The following is an 8,316-nucleotide window of genomic DNA, read 5'->3' on the forward strand; positions in this document are numbered from 1 at the left end:
TGCTGCCTGCTAGTCCATGTTTCCATGTTTCAGTCTTTACTATTCTTCCCTTTTCCTTCCCTTCCTTCCTCTCTCTTCCTCTTTACCCTCCTTATGCCTGTGTTTCATCCTCCTCCTTCTTCCCTTCTTCCTCTCTCTTCCATCATTTTTTTCTACTCTTTCCCTTCTTCCTTTCCTCCTCTCTTCCTTCTTTCTGCATATACTTCATCTTCCTCCTTCTTCCAATCCTTCTTACTCTTCCCACTCTTCCTTCCCTTCCTCTCTCTTTCTTTCTCTCTCTATCCCCTCTTCCAGAATGCTCCCTTCCGTCTTTTCATCCGCCTCCTTTCTTCCTTGTCTTTATCTTTTTCCTTTCTCTATATAATCCTTCATAATCTTCCCCTCTCCCTTCTTTTCCCTCTCTTTTTACTTATCTCAATTCCCTCCTTCCATTCTCTACTTCATCTGCTCTTCTCCTTCTGCCTCACTGTCCCAGTCACTAACCCTTCTCTTCCTGTACCTCACTACCTCTTCCTTCAAGCCATTTCTCTCCTTCTCTCCTTTTCCTTCCCTCTCCTCTTAAGCAAGCCTCCTCCTCCCTTCCCTCTTCCTTTCCTCCTCCTGTTACCCCATGCATATCTCCCTGTTGAGAAAATAAGGGAAAGAGAGGGAGAGAGACAAAGGAAGAGGAGGGGCGTAGACACTGATTGAGAGATGGAAGAATGATGGGAAAGAAGTAGTAGAGAATGAAAGAGAAAATAGAGGAAAAAGGAAGAGAGGAATATAAGGGAAGGGAGAAGGAGGTGAGAAAATGAGAAATGAAGGAGATAAAATGGAAAAGAGGAATTGAAAGAGAGAGAGAGAGAGAGAGAGAGAGAGAGAGAGAGAGAGAGAGAGAGAGAGAGAGAGAGAGAGAGAGAGAGAGAGAGAGAGAGAGAGAGAGAGAGAGAGAGAGAGAGAGAGAGAGAGAGAGAGAGAGAGAGAGAGGAAAAAGGAAATTAAAAGGACGAAAGAAGGAGTTAGGAAAGAAGGGGAGCATAAAAGAGGAAATGAAGGAGAAGAAAAAGGAAAAAAAAAAAGAGAAATTTAAAGAGGGAAGGAAAATTAATGGACAAAAAAGAAGAAAAGATGAGAAAAATGGAGAGAGAGAGAGAGAGAGAGAGAGAGAGAGAGAGAGAGAGAGAGAGAGAGAGAGAGAGAGAGAGAGAGAGAGAGAGAGAGAGAGAGAGAGAGAGAGAGAGAGAGAGAGAGAGAGAGAGAGAGAGAGAGAGAGAGAGAGAGAGAGAGAGAGAGAGAGAGAGAGAGAGAGAGAGAGAGAGAGAGAGAGAGAGAGAGAGAGAGAGAGAGAGAGAGAGACGGGGGAGAGACAAGAGGGAAAAGATATCCAGCCCTAAGGGAAGAGACGTGGGTGAGGTAGGAACTTGGGGGAAAAGTTTGGCAATACTGTATTTAGAGGAAGTGAGAAGGGGAGGAGAAGGGAAGCGAGGAGGAGACGGTGCGGCGGTGAAGGGTGAAGAGAAGGGGTGAGAAAGGGAAGCAGGAAAACCAAAGAGAAGGCAATATTGAAACGGATGGAGGGAACGTAGAGGGAAATCAGGCAATATAGCGAATAAGGGGAAATAGAAAAAAAAGGAGAAGAGGACAAGGAAGAAGGGAGATACGTCTTCATAAAGGAATTAGCGAAGGAGTGTCGAAATTGGAAGCAAGATAAAATGAATGTTTGTAGATTTTGGTAAATGAAAATGAAAAACGTCGGATAAAACTAGAGATGGAGAACATTTATACTGACACAAAAATGAACAATAGAAATCCGATCAATAGGGATAAAAATAAATAGCAAGAGAACGAAACACAATGAAAAGAAAACGATAAAAAGTGAAATGCCGAAAGAGGTGATTAAAGACTATCCAATTAACTATCAAAACTAACTACCCGAAGAAAGAATAAAACGTGTGATGGAAAGAAAAACAAGGAAGAAAGAGAAACAAAAGAAAGAAAGAAAAGGAAGAAACATAGGGAGAAAAAAGTGAAATGAATGTTATGTACATATTGTTAAATTGAATAGAATAAGTTAGGAAAATAAATAAAAGAAAATGTAACAGACAGAATTTCATGAGAGGAGAAGAGATAAAGAAAAAAAAAACAGGTGGTTGCGTGGAAGAAGTAACGTGAACCCTTCCTCTCTCTTCCTTCCTCCTCCTCCTCCTCCTCCTCCTCCTCCTCCTCTTTTTGTTCCAATTTCTCCACCTCCACTTTCCTCTTCCTCTACCTCCACTCCTCTATCCCTTCAGCATCCTCCCTCCTCCGTCACATCATCTAGCTTCACCTCATCATCATCATTCCTCCTCCTCCTCTTACTCATAATCTTCCACCCCCTTCCAGCCTCTTTATCTCCACCTCTTTCTTCCCCGGTGAATGACAGGGAAGGGAGGAAAAGGGAAGGGGAAGGGCGAGGAGAGGGGAGAGAGAGGGAGGGAGAGGGAGAGGGAAGGGGAAGGAAGGGGGAAGGGGGGACTGTCAAGGTCATAATTACAGGTCTATGACGCAGCAGTTCAGCATGAGGAGACATCCGGAATGTGCACATGCATACGAAAACACATACATACATACATACATACATACATACATACTCATAGTTCACTTAGCTATTTTATCTCCATTTCATTCTACGTTTTTTTCACATCACTCTTTCCTGTCATCTCTATTTTTTTCACCATACAAACACACATACACACATGCATACATACATACATACATACATACACAGATACATACATACTGCAAGTTCACTTATCTGTATTTTCATCTCTTTGTCTCCGTCTGTATCTATGTTATTGTCTTTATATCTCTGTCTCTATCTCCATCTCTGTATCTCTCTATTTCCTTCTCTCTATCTCTATCTGTATCTTTATATGTATCTGTATTCTGTATCTCTGTAGCTTTATCTGTATCCATCTCTATCTCTGTCTGTATCTGTATATGTATCCGTATCTCTGCCTCTATCTGTCTCTATCTCCATTTCCCTATCTCTATCTGTATCTCTATATGTATCTGTATTATGTATCTTTGAAGCTTTATCTGTATCCATCTCTATCTCTGTCTGTATCTGTATCTGTATCAGTATCTCTGCCTCTATCTGTCTCTATCTCCATTTCCCTATCTCTATCTGTATCTCTATATGTATCTGTATTCTGTATCTCTGTAGCTTTATCTGTATCCATCTTTATCTCTGTCTGTATCTGTATCTATCTGTATCTCTGTCTCTGTCTATGTCTCCGTCTCTCTATCTATCTGTCTCACACTCTTCGTTTTCTTCATCTCATTCTTTCGTATCATGTAAATTTTCTTCGCTATTATCTTAAGGGAGCGGCTGTTATAACCGTTGTGATAATAACGAGGTAGTTGTTATACCGTGCTCTGATAATGCATGTGTCAAATTTATTATTACTGTCACCGTGACGTCATAAATGTATATAATTGTTACTAATGCTCGTACAGTTATTTTTTTAAGGCCCCGTTCACACCGTGCCGACTCTGGGCCACGACAACCCAACGACTTTTAGGCACCCTTCACACTGTGCCGAATCAGCATCCGGCGATTGTTTCTAGACCTCTTTCCGACCATGTGCGACCCTTTCACATCAACATACCCAAGACCTCGTATACCCCCGAGTCCCTGGGTTGACGTGGCCCAGAGTCGGCGCAGTGTGAACGGGGCTTTAATGTCAGTGTATCATCAGTGTTCTGGGCTAAGGATTGGAACAGTGAGACAGAAAGAGAGGAGATGGAGTAGAGAATGGGAGGAGAGGAGAGAGAGAGGGGAAGGTTGAGAGGTATTTGTGATAAAAGATATGGAGACAGGGAAGAAGAAGAATGATTATGGTGAGAACGGAAAAGTTAAATACGAGTCAAAAGAGGAAGATATGGAAGAGAACAGGCTGAGGGAGATGATAGAGGAAAAGAGGGAAAGGAAGAGGGGGATTGATGATAAACATAGGGAAAGGGGAAAGAGAAGAAGGATTAGGATGAGAAAGGAAGAAGATAAAGACAAGGAAGAAAAGGAAGGTACGGGAGAGATCAAACTGGGGGAAATGACGGATGAAGAGAGGGAAAAGAAGAGAGGTATTAGTGATAAAGATAGGAAGAGGGGAAGGAAAGGAAGGATAGGGGTGAGAAAGAAAAAGGATAAAGACATGGAAGAGGAGGAAGGTACTTAAGAGAACAGGCTGGGGGGAAATAACAGAGAAAGAGAGGGAAAAGAAGAGAAGTATTAGTAATAATGATAGGGAGAAGGGAAGGAGATGAAGGAGTAAGATGAGAAAGGAAGAAGATAAAGACGAGGAAGAAGAGGAAGATACGTAACTGAAAAGACCGAGAGAGGTTAAGATGATAGAGGAAGGGAGGGAAAGGAAAGGAAGAAAGAGTGAAAGTGTAATAAGGACTGAATGAAGGGAAGGGAAGGGAAGGGTTCTTGGTTCGGCAACACCCGCCTCAGGTAATTGATCTGCAAGACACTCACAAACAGGTAATCACGTTAATGTATCAAGACGCCTCTCCACCCGAAATTGACCTCTCTTTTGGTACTCTTTAATTTTGTCTATTATGGGAGCGGTGAGTAGCGGGCTTTTTTTTCTCTGCACTCTTTTTGTTGGCCTTGAGCCGTCTACTTTGCTGTAAAAAAAATGTAGGAAAGGTGACGAGGGCGATCTTGTCACCACGCCACGAGTATTCACCACGTGTACAAGTTGATGGGATAAGTGAAGAAAAAGTCAAGTTAATAATAAAGGTACATACAAATTTTTAAAGACGCATGAAGAAGGCTGAGTGGAGGACGCAATGTCAACCCCTCCGCTCTCTTCCTTCCACCCTCCCCGTCCTCCACCTCCTCTTCCTCCTCCACCTACAATTTCCTCTTCCTCTAGCTTTATCCTTATGCCCTTCACCCTTCATCCTCTCCAGCCTCCATCTTCCTCCAACTCACCCTCCACCTCAATCTCCACTGTCTTCCTCCTCTTGCGCCTTTGATGAAGAAAAGACAAGTTAATACTAAAGATACGTATAAAAGATGCATGAATACGGTAATATATATAAAAGTAAGTCTAAAAAATACAGCAGCGACGCAATCTTGGGACGCTTTTTTTCCGACGTTTTTGGAATCTTCTTCTATGTTTCTCTTTTATTTTCTGATCTTTTCCTTTTCTTTTCTTTTCCTTCCTATTTTTTTTCACGAATAAGGCAACATGGACGTACATAAGGACACCGAGGATCATTTATCGACTGGTTTTCCTTCCCTAATTTTTTTTTTTTTTTACTCTTTGGTTTCTTCCTCTTCCTCTTCCTCCTGTTTGCTTTGCCTCTGTGACTGAACTCTTTATTTTAGCTCCTCTTCTTGCTGTGTTACTCTTTTTTCCTTCTCTTTTTTTTCTTTCTTTTCTTTTATTTTCATAGTTGTCTTCTGGTTTGTCTTACTTAATCTACTCACTCAGGTTTTCTTTATTTGCTTAATTTCTTCCTATCTTACTCTCTTTGGCGTTTTCCTCTTAGCTATCCTCTTTGCTTATAACTCGATTCTCCTCTTGTTTTAGCTTCTTTTTATTTCTTTATGGTTTATTCTTCTTCTATGTTTCTCTTTTATTACCTCCACCAACGAAGTTGGAAGGAGGTTATATTTTCGGTCCGGTCAGTATGTTTATTACCGCCCGCAAAAGAATTTTGCGGAAGGTATTGTTTTCAGTTTTGTAAATTGGTTTGTTTGTTTTTTATTGCTTTTTGTCTGTAACGTGATAACTTTTGAACCATTACAGCTAGGATGTCGAAACTTCATGGGTGGACTACTAATGGCCCCACACAGGACAAATTCGATTTTCATGGTTAACGGTCAAAGGTCAAGGTCACCGAGGTCAAAAATAAAACTGGCACGAGTTTTGAGAGGTGAAACAGGGCAGGACCTCGCACAAGACTTAATTTCATATTTTCACATTTTGAGTTCTCCGACCAGAGGGTGTTGGCAGCGGGCGGTTTGCACTCGTTAGACGGTTAGAGTGTACAATGTCTAGTTTATTTATTTATTTATTCATTTATTTGTTTGTCTGTTCGTTAACAGTCTCCCGTGCACAATTTTGCGGATATCTCAACCATTTTTTCAGGGAAGCTTCGTGTTCATCCAGAATAAAACCCATTATTTTTTTTGTATCAAAGGTCAAAGGTCAAGGTCAAGGTCGCACAAAACGTCAGATTGTCCATAACTTCGGTTCTCGTCATCGTAGAGACTTCAGACTTAGTTCATATTTTAGCTCATGGAAAGATGCACCTTACATGGCCTTGACCTTGACCTCAAAAAGTCCGCCCAAGTTCAAAGTTTCCAAAAAAATAGCATTTCATCAAATTTCGAGACAAATGCTTTCAGGGAAGCTTCGTGTCCATCCAGAATAGAACCCAATAATTTTTTGATGTCAAAGGTCAAAGGTCAAGGTCAAGGTCGCACAAAACGTCCATAACTTCGGTTCTCGTCATCGTAGAGACTTCAAACTTGGTTCATATTTTAGCTCAGGGAAAGACCCACCTTGCATGGCCTTGACCTTGACCTTTGACCTTGACCTCGAAAAGTTCGCCCAAGGTCAAATCAAATTTCGAAACAAATGCTTCCATATGATGCATAGGATCACAGTTGATGCCCATTCCAATTTTCAGGACGATCTTTGGCGGAGGTGTGCACTCTCCGAGTGCTATGCATTTAGTTTTCTTATCTTTTCCTTTTCTTTTCTTATCTTTCCTCCAAGAATTATCAGAAACAAAAGGAAAATATTCATGATGCGATCTTCTGACACTATGATATTTGAAAAGAGGGTCACTAACAGACAGTCACTTACAAATCTAGCAGTTTGATTTTATTTGTCACGCCTCTTCCACTGCTATCTTTCTTCCGTTATTCTTTTTTCTTCCTTCTTCTTTCTTCTGCCACCTTCCTCCCTCCTTCCTCTTTCTTTTCTTCATTTCATTCTTCCTTCTTCCTCCCTTTCTACTTTTCCGATTTTCTTTCTACTCCTTCCTTCTTTTTTCTTCTTTCTTCTTCTTCCTTCCTCCTTCTTTCTTCCTTCTCCTTCCTTTCTTTCTTCCTTCTTCTTCCCTTTTCTACTTTTCCGTTTTTTTCCCTCCTCCTTCCTTCTTACTTCTTCTTTCATCTTCTTCCTTCCTCCTTCTTTCTTTCTTCTCCTTCCTTTCTTTCTTCCTTCTTCCTCTCTTTTCTACTTTTCCGACTTTCTTCCTCCTCCTTCCTTCTTTCTTCTTCTTCCTTCCTCCTTCTTTCTTCCTTCTCCTTCCTCTCTTTCTTCCTTCTTCCTCCCTTTTCTACTTTTCCGATTTTCTTCTTCCTCCTTCCTTCCTTCTTCTTTTTACTTCTTCCTTAACCGTTCCTCCTCTGTCCTTTCGTCTTTCCTCCTCCTTTTCCTCCTTTTCCTATTTTCTTCGTCTACTAAAAAATAGGAAACGTACTGCAACAGCGTTTTTACCTCTATCACCCATGTGCATCTCCTACACACACACACACACACACACACACACACACACACACACACACACACACACACACACACACACACTAAAAGGTCCCGTGCGAAGGTACAACGATCCCTGAAATGACTGGCAAACTTATCCTATCACTAAGCAAGCAGTCTCGTTATCAGCCTACAAATTCTCTGTTGCCTGGATTTCCATGTTTCTATGTTTTCTTCATTTTCTCTATCTCCTCCTCCTCCTACTCTTTATCCTCCTACTCTTCCTCTTCCTCCCCTACCTCCTCCTCTTCCTCCTCTGTCACTCCCCTTCTTCCATTCAATATATAACCCTTCTCTTGTTTTACTCACACTTCTTCCTCTTCCTCCTCCTCCTCCTCTTCCTCCTCCTCCTCCTCCACCTCCTCTCTTCCTATTCCTCCTTTTCACACTCTTTCTACTCCTCCTTCTACTCCTCATCCTCCACCTCCACTACCATAACAACCACAACCACCACCAGTACTCTTCCTCCTCCTCCTCCTCCTCCTCCTCCTCCTCCTCCTCCTCCTCCTCCTCCTCCTCCTCCTCCTCCTCCTCCTCCTTTTCACCTCCTCCTCCTCCTCCCCCTCCTCCTTCTCCGCCTCCTTCTCATCCTCCTCATTCACCTATTCTTCCTTCTCCTCTTCCCTTTCCTTCCATTAGCGTCATTGTTTCCCGGAGTGAGACACCTGACAACACACACACACACACACACACACACACACACACACACACACACACCAATCGGGCCGCCATTTCATAGTTCAATACGTAATAATGTTAATTATAGTATTGTCACTCTCTGTCC

This window comes from Eriocheir sinensis, unplaced genomic scaffold (assembly GCF_024679095.1).
Source record: "Eriocheir sinensis breed Jianghai 21 unplaced genomic scaffold, ASM2467909v1 Scaffold1253, whole genome shotgun sequence".
Taxonomy (NCBI): domain Eukaryota; kingdom Metazoa; phylum Arthropoda; class Malacostraca; order Decapoda; family Varunidae; genus Eriocheir; species Eriocheir sinensis.